The sequence below is a fragment of the Dermacentor andersoni genome, chromosome 6, assembly GCF_023375885.2.
Source record: "Dermacentor andersoni chromosome 6, qqDerAnde1_hic_scaffold, whole genome shotgun sequence".
Lineage (NCBI taxonomy): Eukaryota > Metazoa > Arthropoda > Arachnida > Ixodida > Ixodidae > Dermacentor > Dermacentor andersoni.
In genome coordinates, this window is record NC_092819.1 from 144,366,376 (window position 1) to 144,393,378 (window position 27,003).

A 27,003-nucleotide genomic window follows, 5' to 3' on the forward strand; every position below is an offset into this window, starting at 1 on the left:
ATATTTACAGGTTATATTTACAACTGCGGTTGCAGCGCTGACCGGTTAGATTCACAGCGCGAGCCCAGTTCGTTCTTCCTCCTCTTTTCCCGAGTGATGGCGCTCACGCGCCTCGTTCAAGCAATGAAATATCACACGCGTGTAGCATAATCCCCCGGCGGTAGAAACGACGTCCCGGAGCGTCTAAATGTCATCACTGGGATGGTGATACTGCTTCAGTCGTGTAACGTGCACGATATCACTGGACTGGGAAGCAGATGGGGTGTTAGGAGCGATCTCGTACGTGACGGGAGTCACGGCACAAAGCACTCGATATGGGCCTGTGTAACGAGACAGCAGTTTTTCTGACAGGCCGACCTGACGCGACGGAGACCATAGAAGCACCAAAGAACCAGGCGGGAAGCGCACGTCTCGGCGTCGCCGGTCGTATAAACGCGTTTGACTCTCTTGGGATTCCAGAAGGCGGTCACGGGCAATTTCCCTTGCGTGGACACTGCGGGCGATGACGTCGAGCGCATATTCACTGGTCGGTGCCACGTGAACGGGGAGGGTTGTGTCGCGGGGCAGTGCTAGTTCTCGGCAGAAGAGAAGGAAAAATGGGGAATAACCAGCTGTGTCGTGGCTCGAGGAATTATAAGCAAATGTGACAAACGGTAAAACGAGGTGCCAGTCAGTGTGGTCTGAAGAAACATATTTCGCGAGCATGTCTGTGAGAGTGCGATTGAGACGCTCCGTGAGGCCATTTGTTTGCGGATGGTATGACGTGGATAGCTTGTGCTTCGTGGCACAGGACTGCAGGATATCCGTTTAAATCGGAGGTGCGTGATTACCTGATGAAGCAATGAACTTTCTCTCTTTTCCCCTGGCTGCTACATTTCCTGCACTGTTTATGCATTCTGTGATAGTGTCCACCTTGTATGCTGCATCTGTATGAAACAAGTTCATTTCTTCTTCTTCATAATGTCTGTATCTGTATGCTGCATCTGTATGCTGCAATGTCATAATCTGTATGCTGCATCTGTATGAAACAAGTTTATTTTTTCTTCATAATGTCTGTATGTATTTACAATTGTTCGAATTTGTGAAATCCACTGCCTGCTGCTCTCTGTAGGCCCCCAGGTCCCGTCAAGCTGTCTACGACAGCTTTTTGCCTGGGGGCCCCCAACTAGTGTGTTGGAGATAAAGTGGATTCTGATTCTGATTCTGAACTTCTGATAGGAATGTCCGGCCACGGTCTGTGAGAAGTTGTCGCAGAGCTCCGTGTAATAAAATCACGTCGCGTAGAAGAAAATCGGCGACATTTGTGGCGCAGCTTGTAGGAAGCGTTCGGGTGATGGCGTATAGCGCGTGGCGTAATCTGTGGCCACACCGATCCACCCGTTCCCAGAGGTAGAACGAGGAAAAGGACCAAGTAAGTCCAAAGCCACCCGAAAGAATGGTTCCGCGGGAATGTCGAGCGGTTGAAGGCAGCCAACAGGGAGCGTCCATGGTGTCTTGCGTCGCTGGCATTTCTCACACGCAGCTACGTATCTTCGAACGGAGCGAGCAAGCCCTAGCAAAAAGAAGCGTCGGTGGATCCGGTCATAGGTACGTGACACACCCAGGTGACCGGCAGTGGGGAGGTCGTGAAGTTCGTGGAGAACAGCCGAGCCAAGGTGTTTAGGAATCACAAGGAGTAATGCAGGGCCGTCGGGGTGAACGTTGTGGCGGTAGTGTACGCCATCTTGAAGTGTGAAGAAGCGAAGGGAACTGTCGGCAAGTGACGATTCCAGGCGGTGAATAATGATACGCAAGGACGGGTCACGGCGCGGCTCGTCGGCGACATGGAGCAGTGGAAAAACAGAGAGAACACAGGCGTCGGTGTCAGTATCAGACGTAGAGGTCGCGTCTTCGACTGGGTAGCGAGAGAGGCAATATGCGTCCTGATGTTGGCGTCCCGACTTGTAAGTCACTGTGTAGGGATATTCTTGTAGTCGGAGGGCCCAACGACCGAGCCGGCCAGTAGGATCCTTGAGCGACGAAAGCCAACAGAGCGCATGATGGTCTGTGATTACTGAGAAGGGCTTGCCATATAAATATGGGCGGAACTTTGAAACAGCCCAGACGAGAGCAAGACATTGGCGCTCGGTGATCGAACAGTTGCGCTGTGTAGTTTTCAGGAGCCGGCTAGCGTAGGCTATTGGGGGCGAGGACTTACGGAGTCGCCATCTGTCGGAAGCGCGTCCCTTGCGTAGTATGAGGGATCACGCGGCGCGCTCCTCATAGGTTTCACTTACGGCGCTCAATAAAAACACCACCCGGCAGCCCTCCTGGACGTGTATGTAAGTACTCTCAAAACGAGGGAAGTTTTTGACTGTCGATATAATAATCTTGGGCAAGCTGAAAGCACAGAATCGTTTACAGACACTATGACTTTACCGAATACGTACAGTGAACGCCGCTGCGCGTGGTCGCCGTGATGGAGTCTCCCGAACTGTCTTCTTGCGTGAAAGGTAGGCAAACGCCGAGAGTAAACTATGTGAAATATGTTCTCATAGTGGGTTGTCTCTATAACCAAATGGAGCATAACAGAATGAAGCCTCAATGCAGCGATCGCACGGGTTCGCAGCCACTGACTGCGCGTCTGCATGCATGTCCGCGCACAACGTTTTGCTTTCGCTGTGAGCGCGTTTTCGCACCGTGCCGTGAGCTCTAGGCCGCAGCGTATGAGTATTTGACAGTACACAAGCAACCATTGTTGCGTGGACGCTATCAGAACTGTTCAAAAATAATTTCGTTATAGAATATTCGACGCCTAGCTACGGCGACTGTGATGTGCCGTCGCGACGATTCAATCTTTTTTGTCTTCTAAATTCTTCGACATTTAGGTATCATTTCTCAAGTTGCGTCGCACTGTACGTTTATCGGTCTTCTCAGCGTGTGACTTCCCTCTGTTTCTTTTCCGTAATCCAGTGCTTTAATTCATAACACAAGCACGGTCATATGTCATGCCTTTTTTTTTAACGTTCGTCTTAGCGCTCCCTTACCGTTCCAATGAACTTGCCAGTATCTAGCATCAACAAGTTCATAGTCCAAACCGTCATGACATTAGCCGGGCAGCGGGCGCGGGCGAGCGTCTCAATGCACGTTTTCTGCTACTCACCGAACATCGCAGCCCCGGCGCCTTAGCAGAAATATTCTTAACGTCTGTGCTCGCTGTATACCCAAGTTGTAGCCGACGGCTGTCTGCCGGTTCTAAGTTTCGCGAGCCATGCTTCACGCAGCTCCTTGTCCTGCGGCTACGTGTGAATAAGGCTCACACCATGCTCCGTTGCGTACGTCCGGCACTGCGGCACCGAGCAGTAGCCTACCACGCTGCACGCCTCCAAAAGCAGCCACTACCTATTACAGCACTTTCAAATGTTGTCAAGCAGACACCCAAGGCTGTAAAGCCTCACCACTTAATGAGAATCGCAGCGCAACTGGGACTTTAAACTTTCGTTTTCAGCTCGCTTCGGCGCTTCCGGAGCAGCCGACGCGGCCGCTGTGTCCACGTGATCCCTCATGCTACGTCACGCCGACGGTGGCGCCAGCTTTTCCAGTGTTATCGCTCGCCCCCAATAACGCGGTCGTGTCCGTGTTGGCGTTGCGATAAGACGGTGCCGATTCCATAACCACTGGCATCGGTTCGGACCTCTGTAGGTGCGGACGGGTCAAAGTGGGCCAAGACCTGTGGATTGGTGAGAATCGTGATAAGGCGTGATAATGCGGCAGCCTGAGGGGAACCCCACGTAAAAGGCACGTCTTCAGAAGTTCAGTGAGTGGCCGAGTGATTGCTGTGAAGTCTTTCACGAACCGTCGGAAATAAGAACAGAGCCCCACAAAACTCCGGACGTCTTTTACAGACTGAGGTACAGAAAAAGCCGTTACTGCTCGAACCTTCTCCGGGAAAGGTTGTACTTCGGAAGCATCGACGAGGTGGCCTAGTACTGTAATCTGTCGGCGCCCGAAGTGGCACTTCGGTGAGTTTATTTGAAGCCCAGCCTTGCGGAAGACGTCAAGGATAGCTGCGACGCGCTCAAGGTGCGTCTCAAATGTAGGAGAAAACACAAGGACGTCATCAAGGTAACAAAGGCAAGTTGACCATTTGAAACCTTGAAGCAGAGAGTCGATCATGCGTTCGAACGTGGCAGGGGCATTGCATAAACCGAACGGCATAACCTTGAATTGCTAGAGGCCATCTAGAGTGACGAAAGCGGTCTTTCCTCGGTCTTGTTCATCGACGGAAATCTGCCAATAACCAGACCGAAGGTCGGTGGACGAAAAGAATTTGGCACGGCGAAGACAAGAGCGTCGTCGATTCATGCTAAAGGGTAAACGTCCTTTTTAGTGATTCGGTTTAGGTGGCTGTAATCAACGCAGAAACGCCACGTGCCATGCCACGCGCCACGTGCCAACCGGCGACGTTTAAGGACTCGACGAGCGCTGAACACTGCCTCTGGCGCGCATCTTGTTTACTTCTTGCTGAATAACTTGCCGCTCTGCCGTGGACACGCGATACGGTCGGCAGTGAATGGAAACAGCATCACCAGTGTTTAAACGATGCTTAAAGAGGGACGTCTGACCAAGTGGTTGATTGTCAGTGTCAAATATGTCGCGGTAGGAAAGCAAAAGACGACATAGGGGAATACTTGGTCAGGTGCGAGATCCGGAGCGACCATGGGACGTAATGGACCGTCGAGGTTCAAGGCATCCTACGGGTAAGCAGGAGGATCTGGAGACGCGTCGGCTGCAAACAGTGACGTGGTCGTCTGTCACTGATCGGAGCGTGGCCACCGCTATGCCTTCAGGTAACACTTGCTTCGTCAAGCCAAAATTGATAACGGTGAGACACATTAGCGGCAAGGGTTACGAAGGAGTGTGGCACAGAGATGTCTCGCACCAGGAGGAAATCACGAATAGGTGCGACGACATAGTCGCCATCAGGCACGGTTGCCGTTGAGGCCAATTCGACGAAGGTTAGGACTTTTGGAGGTAAGCGAACAAACGCTGTAGTGCCGAGGGTGTTCGCTTGTTCAGGGCGTCCTTCTGACAGAAGAGGAAGCTCGAGGCACAGCGTACCGGTGGAACAATCGATGAGGGCAGAATGCGTCGTCAGAAAGTCGAGCCTGAAGATTAGGTCATGAGGGCAACTGGTCAGCGCGTTGAACAGGACTGGAACTTGGCGGCCAGCAATTCTTATGCGAGCAGTGCACATAACCCTGACCGCAACAGTGGCACCGTTGGCGACGCGTACGGCTCGAGTATGGCAGGCGTAAGAACTTTTTTGAGGCGACGACATAGGTTAGCTCACTATGGACACTTGGGCTCCAGTATCGATTAATGCCGTCAACGGAACACCATCTACGTCTACTTCAATTAGGTTCGTGTTGGTGAGGAGCGTCAGCGGAGGATTTGGACAGGACGAACGTGATGCGGCGCTACCTCCAAGAGCTGCATGGCCTAGTTTTCCGTCCGTCGGTTTGGTGAGGAAAAGCGGCGAGGTTGGGGTGTCGGGGAGCGACGGCGTTGAGGTGACGGCAATCGCACGGAGGAGCGGCTGTCAGGGGCATCAGAAGTAGGGTACAGACGGCGAGGTGAATAACGGCGAGCGTCGGCGTATGGGCGAGGAGCAGGGAAGGAGTTCCAGTACGGTGTCATCCAGGTGGTGCGGCAGTGGCGGGATACATGACCAATGCGGTGGCAGCGGAAGCAGATCGCTTTGTCGTCTGGGGTTCGCCATTCAGCAGGATTGCGTGGTCTGGGAGCGAAATACTGGCCTTTACAGGTTGTGGACATGGGAATGGGTGCCGAGTCAGGTCGGGAGACAGAGCAGGCGGTAGGAGCCGCGCAACTGCTTGAATAACGGAAATACTGGGGGCCGCTTGGTCAAAGGTACCGTCAGGGGGTCGTGGATGAAGGGGGGCCGGACTCGCCGCTTCAATCTCACGGCGAACGATACGTGTGACGTTCTCTTGAAATGGTCGTGTGGCGGTAAGAGCGGAGCAAGAGGACGTGGAAGGGGTGTTTGGGAGCCGGGAAAACTGTGGCACGACGCGGCGGCTTTTGGCCACCTCGAAGCGGGGGCATTCTTTGACGATGGCGTGTACGGTAGAAACCTCGTTATAGACGAGTAAATTGAAGGCGTCGTCCGCGATACCTTTTAGGATATGGCCCACCTTGTCAACCTCGGTCATGGCGACATTCCGGCAAAGCGCGAGCACTTCCTGTATGTAGGAGACATACGATTCGGTCGACGACTCGACACGGTTGGCAAGCTCTTTTCGCGCGGCCTGTTGGCGACATGACGGGTTGCCAAATGGGTCGCGAAGCCGCTCTTTTAAGATGTCCCAGCTAAAGAGCTCGATCTCATGGGTGCGAAATCAGACACGCGGTGTCCCGTCCAGATAAAAAATAACATTGGCAAGCATGATAGTAGGGTCCCAGTGGTGGCTTTGGCTAACACGCTCATACATGCTGAGCCAGTCGTAGACGTCAACGCCGTTTTGGGCGGAGAATGTTCCAGGATCACAGAGACTAGGAACCGTAACGTACGTTGTGGTTGGCGCCGCAGGTGTAGGTGGCGACGGGATGGTTTTATCGGAAGCCATGGCTGAGAAGACGACGGTGCGGCCGCTTCGGAGCTCCGTGGTGAGGACGGGGAACGTTCCACCTCCACCACAATGTTACGCGAAGGACGAGTCAGTAAGACGAGCAACTATTCACAGGTTATATTTGCAACAGCGGTTGCAGCACTGATCGGTTTGATTCACAGCACGAGCCCAGTTCGTTCTTCCTCCTCTTTTCTCGAGTGATGGCACCCACGCTCCTCGTCCAAACAATCAAATGTTACACCCGTGTAGCAATATGTTAAGGCGTTCCTAAAATTATATAAAAGGTTTGCCTCAGCCTGTGCCACCAGAGAATGCGAAATAAGGCAAGAAATGATTTTAGTAATGTCTATCTAGTCTTGACTTACAGTTTTCTTTTTTCATTGTTTCTTGATCATTTACATTGCGCATCTTCGGTTTTTTGTGTCCGACCAACCGGCCAGCAGCAATCTACCCTCCAAGAGGCAATCGATCAGATAGAACAGTACCTCTCAAAATGCGGTCTCCAGTGCGCCCCCGAAAAATCAGAGCTAATTATACTCAAGGCAAGGACCCGGGGAAGACCACCAGCCTACGTCGCTCCAGATCCCAACGTCAGACTCAATGGAATCGATATCCCTCAAGTTGGCTCCCTCCGCGTCCTTGGCCTCACAATACATAAAGACGGTTCTGGGGCAGCTACACTTCCGAAGCTTCAGAAAACCCTAACACAAGTAACCCATCTCATTCGGCGTATAACCACCCAAAGAAGAGGACTTAAAGAGCAAGAAACCATCCAATTGATCCAAGCACTCCTTATAAGCCGGATCACATATGGAACCCCGTATCTACTCCTCAAGAAAGCTGAAATTGAAAAACTAAACATCATCATCAGAAAAGCAATCAAGAGCGCACTAGGACTCCCCAGTACGACCTCAACCACGACACTCCTCAAACTTGGCCTCCATAACACCTGGGAAGAAATGAGCGAAGCGCACAGAGCCAGCCAGCTGGAACGCCTTAAGCTGACTCAAACAGGCAGAGCAGTACTTCGCAAGCTCGCATACAGCGAAAACTTCATAGCAGACTCAGACGCGAAAGCCCGATTGCCGCCACTTCTTCGTGACTCTATCTCAGTCGCTCCAATACCTCGCAACATGCATGCAACATACCACAAAGACAGAAGACAAGCAAGAGTTAGAGCGCTTAGCAAGAAATACTCAAAGAACCCCAACACGAGATATACAGATGCGGCAAAATACCCAGATAGAAGAGCATACGCAATTACCGTGACCAACAACCAAGGGAAGGAGCTAATCGCTGCCACCATACCGGCCAGAAATCCAGAAACGGCGGAGGAAGTGGCCATCGCCCTCGGCATTGCCACATGCAAAGACACAGCAATCATCTTGAGCGACTCGCAAACGGCATGTAGAAACTTACGAAAAGGTCGAATTTCTACCGCAGCAGTGAAGATTCTAAAAGAAATAACAAGACGCCAAGAACTACCCGACACCTACGTTGCATGGACCCCAGGCCACGAACACCTGGCAGGAAACGAAGCAGCACATGCTGTCGCCCGAGAGCATACCAGCCGGGATTTCCTGCCGCACGGTCTCCGGAAAGCGACGAGGGTGGAGGACATTCTCATCAACTACGCCGTAATATTGCAACATTACCGACTGGAAAGAAGACAATATCCTCCACCTCATCCAAAATTAAGCAAGGAAGAAGCCACCGCCCTCCGCAGAATACAAACAAATACGTATGTACATGGAATTATCATGCACCGAATGCACCCCACCAAATTCTCATACCTATGCCGGTATTGTGACGTACCAGACACGCTCCCACACATGGTGTTGGTGTGCCCGCACCAAGGAGGTTAAAGAAAAACCTCCTTGGCCCGCACCGCGAGAAAAACAGTGAAGATGATGCCCCAGAACCGCTACAAGCGATCGAAGAAACGTGGGAGGCAATGTTAAGGGCACAGAGCCTGGAAGATCAGCGAAGTCTGGTGGACCGGGCCTGAGCTGCAGCATTAGCCAATGGCTTTCTGGACTAAGAGAGCCGCCCACCTAGGGCGAAGAAAGGACACTTTCTCGCTGTTTCTTACAATAAATGTTCATTCCTCCTCCTCGTGTCCGGCTCTTTGTGTTAATTAAAGTGCATGTTTTTCTGACGTGCTTTTTTTGGTTTCTGGTGTCTCGTGTTTATGACCGTAGTGTCTTTTCTCTACAGAAATTGTTTCTTCTTGTGTGATTTCTCAGCCTTTCATTTACTTCTTTTCACTCTACTCTTCAACTTCCTTTTTTATGAATAATCCTTGAACATTGAAGCATGGTTATTAAGGACACTCCTTTTCCATTACTGGATAAGTTTATTTACATATTTTTGTTACAATTTCTACTGTAATAATTTTGTTTCGTTTAGGGATGCTTCTTCTCTTTCTTTTCTTTTTTTTCATACTTGTTTCTACATTGTTGCACTGTATTTTCCTGATGTTCCAGCCCCTGAGCAATGTACGGGTAGGGGGGCCTTTGTCAGGCAGTTGCATTTGCCTTTAGCCGCTACATCCCAGACAATGTACTGTCTAAATAAAGCTTTCAAACAAACTGTACCGACGCCGACAATCTGCCGACGGTCGGCGGAGAGCCCGGCGTCGTCACAGTGTGACAGAGGCGCCGACCCGAAGGTAAAAAAACGTACCCACTTACGGCACAGCTCGTCGATGGCATCTTGTATCGCAGGGAGATCATAAAACTCTGGTAACAAATCATCATGATCATAAACACGCGGTATACTGGCGCGCTTACAAAAGCTATAGCGCCGCTCCTTAGCGTGAACTTTCTTTACTTCGTAACACGCATACGATAAAAGGCAATTGTCTCATAACATACTAACTAACATTTTAACCAATAATTCTACTGTACCTAATGACAATCGGCGTACGTACAGTAATCTCTTGACTACATTTCGAAGCATCAAGATTTCACCGCGAGGCCTCGCCACATACTGGTTTTTCTTACTTTCCTTGCCAATTTAACATTACATTTCCTACCCAAATCCCGCACAGCGTGCTGGATCCTTTAGCAGTATAAATCATGGTCATTTCACTTCAATCAACGTCTAGCAGCACATCTGGCCAGTTGTCACCGCAGAGAGGAGGTTACGTCACGGAGGCCGCTTGTAGGGGGTCGCGCTCACCCCGTCTGTGACCGCTCTCTGGCCACAACAGAACCAGAGTCCTTACGATACTGTGACCCAAAACTGCAAAATATCACAGTTACACACCCTCTATGGATGTGCCAAGGACTTCAGCTTAGCCGTCTTCTCCATAACCGGTCAAACGACCTTCGGCCTGGCCGCTTACCTCACCTTGAACGTTGGATTCCTGGACCATATCATCGTCAACTTCTAGCTTTTTTGCATGAGTCAAATGAGTTCGTGTACTTTTGACATGCTTCGTATTGTAGCGCGAGCTTTCAATTTAAAAAAAGTAACTTTTCAAGAGCACTAAGTGCAAAGCAGTAGGAATAGGGTACGCCAACTTCTAATTAATTAGAATATTTATTGTGAAAATGCAGTGATTTTTAAAGGTTACCAGAAAGTAGTACAGCAAGAAATAATGATAAAAACCAATGGTTTTGAAACGAAACATAACCAAAAAGGAAAGGGATAAAATAAAAATAAATATACGTTAAAAAAACATTGTGACCACCGACTCCGCATGTGAGTACCTTCCAAGAAGCAGATTTGTTTTTTCAATTGATCGCAACTGGAAAAGTGTTCTTGCATAAGCAAGCTGCCCGACTGCCGATTGTAAAGAGAACTATATTTCTTGAAGGGCGCTGGTATGAATGATTGGCGGTTGTATAGATTGTTTTTTTTCCTGCACTTGAATTTTTATATGTATTTTCTTTCTGTAATGTTTTTATTTATTTTTGGTTGTGTGAAGCACCAATCTTCCTCTTGCCTTCTTACTGTATTTTTTTCTGGAAAATGTATAAATCGTCTCATTTTCACAATAAACCTTAGTTGGAAGTTAGCCATGATCCATGTCTGGTGTCATCCTGTTGATATTGCTTCGTGATATGAGCCCTTGAAACATTTATGTGTGTATGTGTGCAAAGGTTCGAATGTGAAATTGGGGCCTTGTACGGGGGCGTCGTTCTTCTAATGTGCAGCCTCATACATTCATTAAGTACAGCGCAACAGAAAGAAAATGAACAAGAACGAAGTGAACAGACAGAGCGCTTCCCTCTTTCCGTTGTCTGTCTGGTGCGCTTTAGTCAATAATGAATACACACCAACTCGTCCATTATTTAGTGATGTCAGGCTCATAAGCCCGCTCAGGTCCTGGAATATCTGCATGGCTATTGACCCTGTAATTTAATTTCTTGGCCATGTGCTTGCAAGTCGCGTGTTAATCTTCTGATTCTCCTTACAATCTCGCGTGATGTGAAGGTCCTGACAGCTTCTCGTGAATCCATGCAGGCAGGCAAGATGTTGTAGTCAGCACATTTGCACTGCAAATGATGCTTTCAGTTCAGCTTCTGTGGGTTTAGGATGTCCTGGAATGGTCTCCACTTGTATGGTATTCATATTTATGTAGTGTCATATTACAGTTACACTGTAATTGCCCCATCAGCATGTCATATGTTCTTGACACCTGTTTGTGTATTAATGTTTAGCAACCCACTTTATGCGTTTGCTGTTGCATATAGACCCCTGGCTTAATTGTTTAGTCCCATATTGCACGGTATGCACCTGTTGTGTGTCGAGTTCAGGCGCTTCTGAGATTTAGCTGCCGAAGGGACGGGTAGTCATTGTTGCAACACATCTGCTAGCTGGCATATTATCTTGAGACCAGCTTCCAAGCTCTTGAGGAAAAGAATTTGTGCCACAGGCTGCACCTATACTCGGCCTAGGTGCTTGTTTTTTGCTTTTTTTCGTAGAGCTCTTCAAGCTTGATAAAGTTGGAAAGACTTGTCAGTACACGTGTGCTTGTGTTCGATGAGTTACCTTTCTTTGCGCGCTGCAGGCAATTCCTACCTTCAAGGAATTCCTTGGACAGAAGTAAAGCATCTGCTATTTTCCATAGTGCCCGCTCGTCAATCACATATGAATTCGAGATTATTCTTTTGAACATATGTGCAATTTGTGTCCAGACGTGGCATAATTGTTTCACCCATGTGCTGGCTCTGCCATCTCGGTCTCACATTAGCTGAGGATTCGGAGATGTTGACTTGCGGGTATATTTGTCCAGCTATGTGAAGCACAACATGCAACCTGGGATATTTCTTCATTCTAGTCTTACTTGAGACGTCGATGTAAGCTGGCATCAGAAAGCGAGAGGCCAGACTGGCTAAGAAATTGTGCAATGTTGGAGAGAACTTGTTGCATCATTCTTCATTTCTGTAAAAGATAGCTTTCCCATAGGCGGTCGTACACCGTAGACTGTAGTACATGTAGTATGCCTGTTTGCGGCTGTGAGTGGGCCTCCAATTCTGCCACGTACTTACAACTCTCGCCTGGAATTTTCTGTCCTTAAAAAAGTTATGGTTGAACTTAAGTGCTCTACCACAACTTTTCTTGCTGATCGTTCCTTCTGTTAAAGTATGGGATACTCTAATAAAAGATTCTTTATTCTTTTGATTGTTCCATCAGTGGCATTACACAATGCCCTCTTAGAAAGATTCTGCTGCTTATGGCCCACTCATATCTGTCAAAAGGAGTAACTCTCGAAAAAACGTTTTGTTTCTTATGTGTGGATGATGTAGTGTGAGCATTCATGTCTTTTAACATTTACTCATCAGTAGAACCATCTTGCTGACAGAATATTCACGATGCCTGAATATGCTTATTTTTCAGTGTTGTTGAACAACACATATTGAAGGAATGAATGTTTAGTACATTCTAAGTGTCAGTAAAGATGCTTTTTTTACAACTGTGCCCTTTGCTTTCGGTTGACGTCAGTATTGCTTGTTAGATTTTGTTTATGCATGCGTCCCTTATGGCTATAGCTTTTGAAGTTTAAGGATTCAATAAATGGTGATGAGCGAAATTTAAGTGCCAGGGCTTTTTCTCCCTATGGCTCCCATCGAAATGCGACTGCCACCGCTGGCAATTCAAAGCTTAGCCTTGTGTCAGAAGCAGAATGCCATAGCCACAGTGGCAGGTGAATATATTGAAGAAGAATTTGGTTGTCGACAAAGTTCGTTTTCTTTGACGGTATGTACGTAGGCAGAAATTGCAATAACTTAGTGTATCATTCCAAAACAAAAAGCTGTTTGTGACCATTTATTGAAGAAACCAGAGATGTTGCATAGTTGAAATGCAGAAATTTCTTTTAAGATATCCATCGTGAAGTTTTCTTGCAAGTAGCATGGCAATTTATTAGTTATAAAGGTAGTAATTACAGAGGATATCGTTATACGGGTTTACACAGTAAGAAATGCGATCCGAAACTCATTTGAAACTGTTATTCGACAGATGTAAGACATGGATCTTTTCGCACACTTCACTAGCTGTGGACGTGCAAGAAGCTTTTACACTTAAAAGATGCAAATATTCGCAGGAAGGGATGCAACTGGTTAACTTCACCGCACAGTTTTGATTTGCTTTTCTTTAACGTGTCGTGTTCTAGTGTTCCGGCTTCATAAGAACAAGCTGTTGGCCAGCTTTCCGCCATTTTAACAATACGATAATGTTATGTAAAAGTATAGTTGCTTTCGGTTCAAATCAAGGGTTAATGCAAGTGTGGTAAGGACACAAAGTCCGCAACATATTCAAGGTTTATTGGCCACTGTGCAATAAAAAGAATTTTCCATCAGAGAAGAGATACAATTTAAGTCATGAAACATTCGAAAACAAATTGACGGTGCTGTTGATTCAAGCCGCGGAATTATTGCTATCGTAGAAAATTCATTACAATCGCCTGAATATTCGGTATATTAAACTTAGTAGGTAAGCAAGGCAAGATAACATTTCTAAACAGACCTCGTAATTTGCGTGTGAAAACGGTCGCGCGTTCAGCGCAACGTTGAAAGTTCGAGTGCTTCGCTGTCTTGGCATCCGTGCTTGCCGAGGGTGCAATTGTTTAAAGTGCTGCGTACGGGTGTATTTTGTATGCTACTCCACTGGAGAAAACTGTGACGACTCCAAAAGGCCATATGACCTTTAGGGTCGTATCGGCTCAATAATCACGAGACGACATATGTAGTATTATGTAGCATATGTAGTATTATGTAGCATATGTAGTAGTACATTGTAGTATTGACAACTGGGAAAGGTGCGTCTAATGCACACAAAGTACGCGTGAAAATGCACAGCGTTTGCTACGTAACGTGTGAATGAACGAGTAGAAATGGGAGAATTGAATCTGCAGTAAAGTTTTTTATTCTCCCTTCGCGTACGTACAGAATTCGGCAATCCACTGCATCACTATCATTGGACAGGCTCGCATTACATAGATATTTACATTGTGTGTGATCAGCATGCTTATAAGAATCAACTTCAGGAATTCCAGAACCCACCAGGATGTTAAAATTATCTGTCGTATGTTTCTCCCACTATTTACCCGCCATTGTTGCTCAGTGGCTATGGTGTTGGGGTGCTGAGCACGAGGTCGAGGGATCGAATCCCGGTCACGGCGGCCGCATTTTAAAGTAGGCGAAATGCGAAAACACCCGTGTACTTAGATTTAGGTGCAGGTTAAAGAACCCCAGGTGGTCAAAATTTCCGGAGTCGTCCACTGTGGCGTTCCTCATAATCAGAAAGTTGTTTTGGCACGTAGAACCCCATACTTCATATTTTAATTTTTTCTCCCACTATTTACGTTTTCTACGCTGGTTGTAGTTCATGTTGCTAAAGCGCAACCAACTATTTCTAATATTTCAATTGGACTCGCCAGAAATGCTTTAGCCTTTTACAATGGCATAAAATACCACATAAAATACCATTTTACCTTGTGTCCCTTTAGCAACATTTGCTTGATGGCTACTTGTACGGCAAAAAAAAAAAAAAAAAAAAAAGAGTATATCAGGTGCGATAACGGGCGATCTGCTATATGAACACCCGCATTCTGAACGTTAGTCTGTTGTGTTTTCCCAATTGCCGCTGACGACAACGTCCAGGCTACGTAATTGGAAAGAGCTCATCAACTTTGATTTGACTTCGAGGTGAATCAGGAATTAAATTTACTGAAGCAGCCATGTTATCTACGGAAGAAAAATAGGCGTGTGTGGCCACATAAGTCGCGTCCTGCAGAGTTATTAAGTGATGAAATAGACCCAGATATGAGACCTTCCGAAATGAGGTAACTGTTCTAAACGTTACACATAACAAATAAACAAAATGTTGCGTTCAAATGTTCATGTTTATTGTCTTTTTATCATTGCCATTTGTATTGGGCTTTGCGGTCGTTTCCTTTGGTATCCGCGTTAATGTTCTTCAACGGGATCAGGTGACCCCCAGTATATTCGACCAGTTTCTTCGGAGTCGGCCAGTACCAGGACGGCTGCAAGGTGGTAAAGATACGCGATTTCTGTAAATACCAGCCTTCGATTTGATCGTGGCTTTTCCTTTTACAATATTAATAAACCGCGGAGCTTTGGCATTCGAATTGAGAATTTCATGGGGGATAGGCGGGCTCTCAATTGCTAGTTTCCAGCCGTGATGCATTCTGCGGGAAGCGAAATTACACAAACCACAAAGAAATGCCCCACAACACTGTAGAAAGCAGAGATGCAAAAATGTGGACAAGGTTAAATTTCATATTGGCAATAATAATGTTTTTACTTTGTGTAGGCGTTTCTCAATGCGAATATCTGAAGGTCTCGCGATTGGGGCCAAATTACGATGCAAAGTAAACATGTTTCAGACAGAAAATCGCACAAACGATTCTGTAGAAGTTGAAAACACAGTTTTTTTTTTCTTTAGGAAGTATGTCATTCACGTCTAAAACTGGCTGAAGGAGGATTGCATTCTTGAAGGCACCAAATAGAGATCAGCCGACGTGATAAACCACTCGAAGAACATTCAGTGTTTCACACCATTCAGTTTCTTTCTCTCATTACGCAACACTATAGCAAGCCGAATTAGACGTACAGACTCCATGTACCATTTTGCTCGCCACTAATCTGTGCGGGAGAAATAAATCGGCAGGGCACTACCGTAATTCAGAGCAAATAAAGAAGGTGTAAAGAAAAACAAAAATAGCTGGAGCAACAGGTGCACACGAAGGTCCACACTAAATCCGCTAAATCAGGAAAATTACGAATCGCTAAACATGAAGGAGCACTTGTGTTCATTTTAAAACAATAGCTTCGCTTTGCTTGTTGCTAAGCTACGCGGCGACGTTGTCAGTGTTGTCGTCTGCAACGCCCATGTTATGGCGCGGGCAACCGCTGGTGCCATCACCAGGGCTGTACCACCCGCCGTGGGGGTGTATTGGTTTTGGCATTGCGCTGCTATGCCATAGGGCGGGGGATGAAATTCTGGGAATGGCGGCCGCCTTTCCATGTTGGCGAAACGCGAAAACTTCCGTTTACCCTGCATTGGGTGCGCGTTAAGGAATCCCAGGTGGCCAAAATTATTCCAGACTCTCCCACTACGGCGCGACTCGTAATCGTATCGTGGTTTTGACACGTAAAACGTCAGAATTTAATTTATTTGAACTAAAATAGAAGCATGCCCGTGCGCAAAATTCGAACTGCTCAGTGCGTAACGGGTGCAAATGTAGCGGGTGCTAAGCGTAATCTGAGAGATTATGAGGAATTTCACGCTTCGACTCAGTAAATAAAGTTTCTAGCTTCGATTCTGGATATTCGCTAAAAGACCTGGAGTTTGTGTACATGGCCGGAATGGCAACCTGGACAACCATGTTACGATCAGCAATACCGCAGGTCTCTGGGAGCGACAGATTTATGCTATCAGACTCATGATCCTCTCTTTTCTCAAGTATGAACCTGGCCCTAAGATCCATGATATAGAGAAAAAAATTCACTTATGCAAAGGCTTGCTACTTCGATGCCGGTATTGCTGAGACATGCTGGAAAAAAGTTAGCAACACCGACGAAGGTCACGTAATACAACTAAGGTCTTTGCAGTGCGTCAAAAGGGCAGGCCGAAGTAAGCCTTGTGTTGGTGGCTGACTATCCTTGTAACGTACGAAATAAAGCACGGCCTGTTATAAGCGTAGCGTAACAATCCAAGCACACCGACGCTAAATTAGATAGCTCTGACATAGTTGATGGAATTATGATCAATATTACATGCGCGTTCAATTCAAAAAGGGCCCTGACATAGATCTGTTTGTTACTATTTTTCGACAGGGCAATAAGAACAAGGGGATTCTTAAGCGATGAGACTTTAGTGCCACATAGGAACACAGTAAAGATTTCTTAAACTGAAATCAATCAGCAAGCTGCTACGTTGGTTTTTATACATATCACTCCAGGTGTCCACATCTATCTTGATTACAGAGCATCTTGTATTCAAGCGCAATAAATGGTCTTTCCGCGCTGGCAACTTATTACTTTACACATAGCTGCATCTATGCGTCTTCTTCAAATTGGTTGCCGCACCACGGAAAATAAATTTTCAATAGCTATCGCCATTATTTACCTGACCGTAAACATTGTGGTAAGATTTTCACGCCCGAATAAATCTAAGCATCGCAGTACTTTTCTTTCTACTCTGTGCAGCTTTCGAGCGAACAGATGCTTGCAAATGCCAGATGATTCCTGAAAAATTGAAATTTTCACCACGGCTTGCGTAGCTGGTTCCTAAAGAATTGTTGACTTATTTAGGGGCAGCCCATTTCAGGAAATTATGAAATATCGGTATTCATTAGCCATGCAGGCATATATTTCTAGGTTACATGAATCAATCTTCATTTATAGGTTGGATTCATTTTTTTCAAGTGGTGTCCTTACCGATCAAAGATGCCACAAAAAGGCACAATCCAGAAATATTCGCCATAACTCTTGATTGCTGAAAAGAGATGGGAAGAGTGTCATACTTGGGCATTACAGAATTGTTGAACTCATTTCGTGTAAAAAATTCATCAGGTAAAATTTTATAAAGGTAGAAAAATTATGTTTAGATGCTTTTTAAACCGAAGTTTTATAGGTGGTAATCTAAATGAAACATGGCTTGCCCTGACAAATATCACTCCAGAATAACGTTTTCATGGAGCAGGCACTGTTGAGAAAGCACACGTATTGTGATGTGTGCAGGCCAGACAAAGGGGCACTGTGATGAGCCCGCACGTAGGTGTCCCCACCATCGTTTGCCCTCACCTCACATCTACTACGGAGAAGTTTCTTTCCTCGTTTTGTATACGTATGTCATTAGGCGTGCCGTCATTGCGGAGTGAATACGCGTGCTGCCAATACCCACGCGCGAGTTTGTTTACGTTGCGACGCAGGCGGCCGGCGCGGTGAACCAGGTGAGGCAGGGGGCACAGGCGCCCCATTTGGTGATGGCGGTGTCAAAAGGTGCGACGGACGTACGCGGATGCCAGAAGCTAAAGGTGCATCGGGCCAACCTTCTAGCTCCCTAACGCGCTCTACGTTATAAATAACATCACTGGTTTTCCCTGGGAAGCAGTAGGGGCCGTAGCGGGGACCGGGCTTGCTCTGCTGGAGCAGTGTAGTCGCACGTGCCAGCTTTTTACACATTGAAACGCAATGTATTTTCACACATGTTTGCGACTAATGTCACTACGGCATTCAATAATCACAGTTTTTTCGGTTACCTACTTAGTTTATGAAATGAAGTATTCCTAAATATTGATTTCTCACCTTAAGATTGAAAGAAGAAACCAGGCGAGATAGACGTGAAGAGTGTCCTGTGCTACAAACCGTGCATGCTAGTGTGCTATATATTCGCTTTCAATCGAGACAACCTTCCATCTAGAAAGCAAAGAAAAAAGAAAGGAGCGCTAGTTCTACAAACATATTTTGATAAGACACCATTTCAATTTTATTTGGCCATGCTGGAACATGTGCGGCATTCTCTGCAATCAGTGTTGCAACTGGTATGTGGAAATATGTGATAAGTTAAGCTTTGTTGAAGCCGGTTTATTACAAGCTACACAACTGAACTCATTCCCTACAGGATATTGCATGATGTCAATTTTGTGCCTACCAAGCGAAACGCCCATCCTTCCACCACGTGGCCCATGTGACAGCACAATTTACTGTCACAGGGGTCGGCACACTTTGCCTGTCTCAGGGATCGCCGCAGCCTTTAATCTACCGACATTATCGGACATGGCATGCATGCGAAATGGAAACAGACATTTAACTAATGGAAAAAGAGATATTAACGAAACACATTCTCATTAGAAATCAATTTACCGAAGACTGTTCAGTTTTTCTGTTTTCGCTGTCTGTCCTTATCTAGAGTGACACATGACTGACATTCTCTTAATTTAGCTCACATACAATAAGGGGCCTCTATGAGAGGCGCGGGTGATATGGCCTGTAAGGTTGACTGGCAGGTCCATCATTGAGATTAACGATGCCAATGAACGAGAAGTTTGAGGTGACGCGTACGTAAAAAAAGGCTCGATTTGAGCTGTGGCACATTTTTTTTAGGTTTATTTCTTTTCTCAGCCATTGTTGAAGAGGAGGGCGAGTCGAAAACAAGCATTGCCTGACGGCATCGTTGCCACCTTTACATACCTACACACGAATTTGACAATACCACTTCTGGCAAATTCTGCATACTGAAATGAAATTACAAAAGCAGAACTTGAAGCAGGTAATATCATTGTTTTTCTACCAACAAAAAATAATAAAAGTAAACAAATGCTAAGAATATACAGCATGAGGCAGTTTTTAAATTTTCCAGAATTTTTAAACATTTCCTGCGTGGATGTCATAATCATAGTGCTTGACGTAGATTAGTCAAATAGGCGGACATTACTAGCAGAAAAACTGGAAACACGCATTTAATTAATTCGTAAAAATTCTGTAATTCACTTCTTACTTATTCTTTACTGCACGTACTGTAATTTACGGGTGTTAAATGAATTTTCAGAAGGACACCAGTTTCGAGAGACAATTTCCCCAAAGTGGGGGACGAAATACATGGACGGTCGAGTTACTGTTGCGTTTCAATGCTTAAAAAAGCGTTTAAAAATACGTACGTGGCACAACAGTGCATTTTTACGGCGCGTTTAAGGGTGCATATCTCTAAACTGCTGTCTTTCTGGAAATTAATTTCAAGTGAATACGCCTTGCAACTCACCAGTTACAATTCCTAATTTGCAATAAGTGTCGTAAAGTAATAATTAGGAAGTTATAGAAATCTCTTATTAAGTAGAATATCTGCTTGGATATGCCTTGCAAGAAATGCCCGATTCGGTGAATAATGCAGCTTAAACACTAGAAATATATTATCTACAACAGGCAACATCTAAAATTCTGTAAAATTTAAGAGTGTTCGCCCCGTTTAACCATAACACGGAGAATAAGTAGAAGAATTAACACAGCCGGAATAAATAAATTTATGTATACACGCACAAGATACGCTGGCACTGGAAGCGGAACCTGGCAACATTTAACACGCGATCGCTCTCGAGTAAAGCTAGCCTGGCAGGGTTAACAGTGCTAACGGTCATGTCCGCTGCTACAGAGATCTTCATGATATGAGGCGGTACGGCGAAGGACTTTCAATTCATAATGATACAGCTGGCAACATTGATGAACTCTACAGCATATATCAGAGGTTAGTAGTCATCGAGGTTAGTAGTATCAGAGGTTAGTAAAGCTAACTGTGAGATATAGATTCAAGCTAGTAAATGCCTATGTTCCAACCTCCAGTCATGATGGTGAAGAAATAGAACACTGTTATGAAGATCTTGATTAAGCAGTGAGACAGGGTCAATCTGAGTCTACGGTAATCATGGGCGATTTCAATGCAAACGTTTGAGAAAGGCAGGCTGGAGAACAAGCAATTTACCGATTCCAAAAACCTTTCTGCGCACGCGCCAAGCCGGCGCGGCGCGAGTGCCTCTTGCGGTGGCTGTCGTAACTAGATTTGGTTGGAAAACAGCGGGGAGCAACGCGGCTACTCCGTACGGTGTTGCTGCAGGAAGACTGGTGGTTGCACTCGTGGTTTTTTCGAGTATGCCCGTAAATTGTGTCGCCTTCGGGTGTAAGAACTATTATTATGGAAACCGAAACTCGAGCTTCTTCCGATCTCCATCGGCAAAAATGTATGCGAAGAAAAGGGCTCTGTGGATATCTGCTGTGAGGCGTGCAAACCCGGACGGCTCATTGTGGCAGTCAACAAAGCATGCTCGAATATGCGGGGCGCACTTCATCACCGGTAAGTTTCTTTTAAAAAGCTCCTTGTGGCCATCTTGTCGTAATCTCCCTCTGTCAAACGTAGGCCGGCCGTCGAAACTCATCAATCATCCGGACTATGTACCGACAGCGTTCACGTACAGCAAGACTCCGGGCGAGGCTGCTGTACGGCGGCACAACAGCTGCGTGAAAAGGCAAAGTGACTGCAAACGTAAGTAGACGAACGTGCTGCGAACAAAGCTTGTATTGCTGCCCTGTGGGTCACGATGTTACGTCACTATGGATAGGGACTGCGAAAGGCGCGTGTGAGTGTACGATCATCTCAGGGTATTTATTCGAGTTCTCTCAGCTCTGAATCGTTTGGGGGCCGTCACTAGTTTGGCTGCCGTGTTACCGTAGGCGCTTGCATAAGGTACAACACGTCGTCGTGCCAACGTGAAGGTGGTTCGTTGTCACGTCGGCTAGCTTGTTATCGGCCGCTCATATTGTGTGTTTTAACGTATGTACCATCGCTGGCCGTGTTTCGTACGTTTCCTTGGTATGCACACTAACAGGACGGTGCGAGCCGAACTACCCCGCCCCCTTCGTCCCTCTACCTTTCCCCCTTCCTTGCTTTTTTTTATTTTCTTTTTTTGTGCACGCGATTTTGCACAGTGCGCTGCTCTGAGTTGCACGCAGCTACACTGCTATAATTTTCTAATGTAAATACAGCGCACCAGTTATTTTATGAGACGGACGCACTAAATCGCGCAGTCAACTGTATTTGCTTGTAACACAAAGATGACATTACTTTGCTGTGCAACAATGCAGTCCATTAGCATTTCCGTTTCTGAAAAGTTAACATGACCTGAAACTTAAAGGCAGCAAAAATGTGTTATTGTAATACAGTATGTAATAATCTGAGTATAACGAACTTTTTGGCATTAATGTAACAATTTCTCAAAGTATCTGAACATTGTTGCTTGGCTGTATGTAACATATCATGTGTATAAACTTGCAGGATCTGCCAACACAGGTTCCGGTGTCTCAAGAAACAGAGCCCCAGTTTTGAATCACCGGACACTCAGCGTACTGCAGTCAGTGAAGAGCAGCATGGTAAACTTCCTATTTAACACATAAGTTTAGTTCATTCAACGACTTGCAACCTTACGTAAATGATATATTGGAATCGTGCTTCACTGGAATAACCCTTGTGGGAGAGACACGTGCAATGGAAGAATGGCATGACTACTGCCATTTTAATCCATTCATTGATTAAATGTGCACATTACTAAAATAATGCAAAGGCTCTTTCCAGTCAACTATTTTCAGTTGGGTCACATGTCGTAGGGTCAGGAGCCTAAATATGCCCAATATCTCATGCCAATCGTACTTGAAAGGAAATAACCAGTTTACCACTATCATATTTATGATATCGTACTCAGCAACAGTACAGAGGTTGTCTTTTTTCACAAGTTGATGCAGGAATGGAGTGTTCACAACATGGCAGTAAAGCTGTAGAAGTGTTACTGCAACTTAAACCAGCAATAAATGGTGAGTTAGGAACTCCCGTATAGTGGCACATAAAGCCTATTGTCGTGCTCTTAAACTTTTTAGTATAATGACAACACAAGGGACAAAAGACTATATTAAAATGTGTCGCCAAGGCGCAACACCTGTGCGAAATTACGTAAACAGAGTTTTTGAGATCACATTTAAAAAAAAAAGAAGTTACACAAGAAATAGTTTACAAGCTTAAGAGCTGGTTAGCTGCTGTTAATTTGTTGTCAAGGTGAACATGCCATCCGACTGTTATTGCAACTAAGTGACTGATTCTGATTTTAGATGACCCCGACACATCTATGCATGATTTGGATTGTAGCACTGCTGACGTAAGATCTGCTTCTCAAGCATCAGAAAATGGTAAGTTGGAGCTAATTTTGTACAACTGCTCTCACACTCCATTTTTTGCTGATCAGGGCTCCAGAAACAAAGCAAAAAGGGCGCATATATAACACAGGCAAAATTATTTAAAATGATTGTGTGACAAAAGACTAATTCATCATTTTCCCAGAGGCAGAAATAGTTCCATCACCAATGAAAAGTAGGGCAAACTGTTCATGACCTAGTAGCCCTGTAAGATAAAGTCATGTTGTGCAGTTGTTCTGCTGGCTATCAACACCCATACACAAGAGAGGTTCATTGCAATGTCTTTCTGGTCATTGCACTCATTATTGCTGCAGTTCAGGGGTATTAATTAAGTGCACAGCTCCTGCAATTTTACGAAAGTGCACATTGCAATTTTGTAAACTTCATGTCATTCATACCGAAATTCTTTAGAAGACGATACTGCATTATAATGCTCCAACCACATATACCTTTGTCAAGCTTGTACTGCATCCCCGTCCATCTCATTTCCCATTCCAAGGACTTAAAAGGTCGAGATAACTTCAAGCAAAGATGTTTTTCATACTGTATGTGCATGGCAAGCAGGTTAACCTGCATCCTTATGCAATGCAATGTGTATACACACTAAATAGCTGTGCAATCTGCCTTCCTGTGCCCATCATGCAGGTTCTAAGCCAGGCCCAAGCCAAATGTGCTTGAAACACGACGACGAAAGTGAAGCAACTGCGCAGAAAGAAGTCGCACTCCTCATTTTCCTACTGGAGAGGCAGAACATCAAGCTAGAAGAGTGTCTGGATGAGGCCTTGTCACGACTGCTGACGCTAAGCATGCTTGAGAAATCGGCAAAAGACTCTGTATTACACCGGTCTTCCTAATTACGGTGTTTTTAAGAGCCTGTTCAATTATCTTAAGCCTCGTGCCAGTAAAATGTCGTACTGGGGCTGGGAAAAGAGAAGGCGAAGCGATGCCCGTGGGCGCACAAAGGAGACTGACCTAGCTGCAGAACTTTTTATGGTGCTTGTGCGGCTGAAAACTGGCATGGCTGGAAGAGAACTAGCACGCAATTTTCTGATGTCACCAAACCAGGTTAGCCGCATACTTGCAACATGGATTAACTTCCTTGTGCTGGAACTTCAACGGCTCACGAAGTTTCCAACACAAGAGGCTATTACCCAGCACCTTCCAAAATCATTCAAAGGGTTTGAGAATACTAGGCTGGTCTTAGATGCCACAGAAGTTCGAATACGACGTCCCTCTTCTCTTCATGCCCAGCGGCAAACATTTTCAACGTACAAGCACTATAATACTTATAAAGTACTAATAGGGTGCACACCAGATGGCTATATTATCTATGCTTCACGACTTTGGGGAGCATCAGTGTCGGACAGGGCAATTCTGCAGAGCTCTGGGCTTCTTGACAGATGACAGCCTAGGGATGCTATAATGGTCGACAAAGGTTTTATATTCTCTTATTTATCCCAGGGAATAACTATCTACAGGCCACCATTTCGTGAGCCATACCAGGCACAGATGCCACCTGAAGCACTGGAAAAAACTCGTCGCATTGCATGTGCAAGGGTGCATGTTGAGCGGGCTATTGGACGCATCAAAAGCTTCCATATTCTTGATGGGGCATTTCCAATTTCTATGATTGACATAGCAGAACAAGTTTTCAGAGTGTGTTGCTTCTTAAGCAACTTTAAGGCGCCACTAATAAAAAGTGTAAACTAAATTTTAGTAAACATAACTGAAAAAAAAGTAGAATGTTGTAGCTGCTCCGTAGATAGTCAGTTATTTATAGAATTTGTTTGTCCTGTTTTAGTTAATGCTGACAAATTTTCTGTATTTAGCACAATTATAAAAACTTCTAGCACTTGTCATCACTCTTTAAGTCACTTGGTATTTGTACACTTTTATTAGGAATGCAGCACTGACCATCAGCAGGTTCTGCCAGACCTCTTTTGGAGACAACTTTAGTTTTCTCACTTTCATTCGTAACATGTCTTGAGGTTCGCACACATAAAATCCTTTCTTCAGCATCTTGTGTGATACATACTGGCCTGAAGTGTGCAGCTTCCCTAGTAGCTTTACACACCCTATGAGGAGCTCTGGCACAAGTGCATGATTCATAAAATGGAGTAGTTTTTACATATATTGCATCCCTCTCCTCTTGACAAAGGGGCTTCATTGATGCCGTGTGTGCATTAAACGATGCCAATGCTCTGATGCCCCATAGGTTTTCATTATCTTGAATCAAGACCTCGGATGGTGGTTCTTGAACTCTTTGTGGTTTCTGATCTGCTAGTTTCATGTACCGCAGTATTTGAAGTGCTGGGTAGCAGGCCAACAGGTTCTCCTTTAATGATATGATGTCATCTTGGTGATGTGGCGGTAAAGCAGAACTGCACGCCTTGAACTTCCTCTTTTGATGGAGTGCTCTGTTTATTCGATGATTCTGAAACACGATCCCCTTCAGCGGCACCTTTGGCACTGGCCTCTTTGCTGCATTAGAGAAAACATGCATGGTTAGTTCTGCAACAAACAGTTTGTTTTCTCATGCTTTACTGATGCACACAAACAAATACGAAGCCACTGTTGCTTTTAGTTGCTTCAAAAAACTGAACTTTAGCATGTTTGCAGTGCAAAACAAAGAGGAACACGTCTAATACGCACAAAATGTTCATATTCGCGAGCCAGAAAGTTCAACATGTCTTATTAGTTTTGTTGTTTCTGCTGCTTCAAAAATAAACTGCTCATGTGAACATGTCCTTGGTTTTATGGTTTCACTGATGCATGTATTGGTTTGCAATGTACAAGCTCGATACATTTAGATTATGACGAGAGCGCTTTAACATGCAACTACTTGCACTACATGACAAAAACTAAAAACTGTCATACCTTTCGGTGGTATAATCCATTAGCATGGCAAGTCCGTGCATGAAGGCTGTTTGTTGTGTTCAGTAGTCGCCAGGTCAGCAAAGCTTAGAAGCAGCCCTGCGACGTGCTGGCATGTCTCGCTGCGCCTATAAGACATAATGCCGCAGGTTATTCACACAAAAATATCACACCTGCCTCGGAACATTTACGCCGTTGAGCCTCTCCGACCTTAAGGAGTACAGAACGCTTGTTTTGCTTTATTCGGCACACCGACGCGATATAAAACAAAAGCGCGCCAGGGCCAACGCAAACATTTAACTTGATCAACTTGCCTTCCTAAGGAAGTACTAACACCACACGGATTAAGCCAACCTGGGCGCTGAACATGTGCTTATTACCAACGAGGAAACGGCGTGCGCTGTTTACGCCATCGAGATGGCTCCCTCAAACGTCTCAATCTCAACAAGCGCAGTACGCGCAAAGTACAGTGCGGCCAGTATTCATATACTTATATGAATACGGCGGCGGTTACCGCTTGGCTCTTGAATGGGTGAAACATTCGGCATACAGCTTTCGTAAAACCTACAAGATAACGTCACTACATTACAAAAAAACGTACATAGAAGAGGGGAGCACGTTGTCGTCTGCCGCGTCCGCAATCTTTCATTACGCTAAGAAAATATTCATCACACAAAGAAGTTATCTTACCCGGCGATGCACTGGCAATAAGCTCCGATGATCTCGCCCGCAGCTTTCGTATATATATATATATATACCACGCCGACAGCACGGAAAACGCTGCCCGTCTTCATGGACGGCACGCACGTCGCTCGCACCAGTCCAACTTCTGGACCAGCTGTGGTGAAATTAATCATATGGTTTGCCACATAGTCTTCGTCATGTGGCGCCCAGCATCTAGGCGCCTGACGAACGGTCGAAGTGTTCGAGGACAGATACTGTCAAACGCCGTCGTTCGTTACGGAGTGTTACGGAGCGTTCGAGAGGCCCCATGTCCATTACGTGTGCGCGAACGGGAGGGGCATATTGTCTTCTTCAACCATTACTCACGCACTGATTGAAGCAAATTCAATAAAACACCGAAACAACGCACAATGTAGGTCGTACCGATACGCGGTGCACGGACTGCACGCCGGCGCAGGCCTTGTTTTCCAACCAAACGGCGTGGCGCGAGGTTCTTCGTTCTCCCTGCAGGCGGCGCTCACAATTTTGCAATTGGTCAATTGACAACTATCGATTCTAGGAATGGTAGATGAGAGATGTTGGTAGAATTCGTGGTAAATAATAAA

The 27,003-nt window shown here is 45.7% G+C and overlaps 2 long non-coding RNA genes and 1 pseudogene across 2 annotated transcripts; 2 read left to right on the plus strand and 1 right to left on the minus strand.

Moving 5' to 3' along the window:
• Positions 1 to 14,971: 14,971 nt before the first annotated feature.
• LOC129382667 (uncharacterized) lies at positions 14,972 to 18,551 on the minus strand. Its single transcript, XR_008610706.2, has 3 exons — positions 18,419 to 18,551; positions 17,549 to 17,606; positions 14,972 to 15,129 (listed from the first exon to the last, which is right to left on the minus strand). It is a non-coding gene; the product is annotated as an uncharacterized lncRNA (long non-coding RNA).
• Positions 18,552 to 21,022: 2,471 nt separating this feature from the next.
• LOC129382668 (uncharacterized) lies at positions 21,023 to 23,562 on the plus strand. The gene is made up of 3 exons (XR_008610707.2): positions 21,023 to 22,465; positions 22,757 to 22,834; positions 23,486 to 23,562. It is a non-coding gene; the product is annotated as an uncharacterized lncRNA (long non-coding RNA).
• A 184-nt stretch (positions 23,563 to 23,746) lies between these two features.
• LOC140218825 (uncharacterized) lies at positions 23,747 to 25,585 on the plus strand (annotated as a pseudogene).
• The last annotated feature ends 1,418 nt before the right edge of the window (positions 25,586 to 27,003 follow it).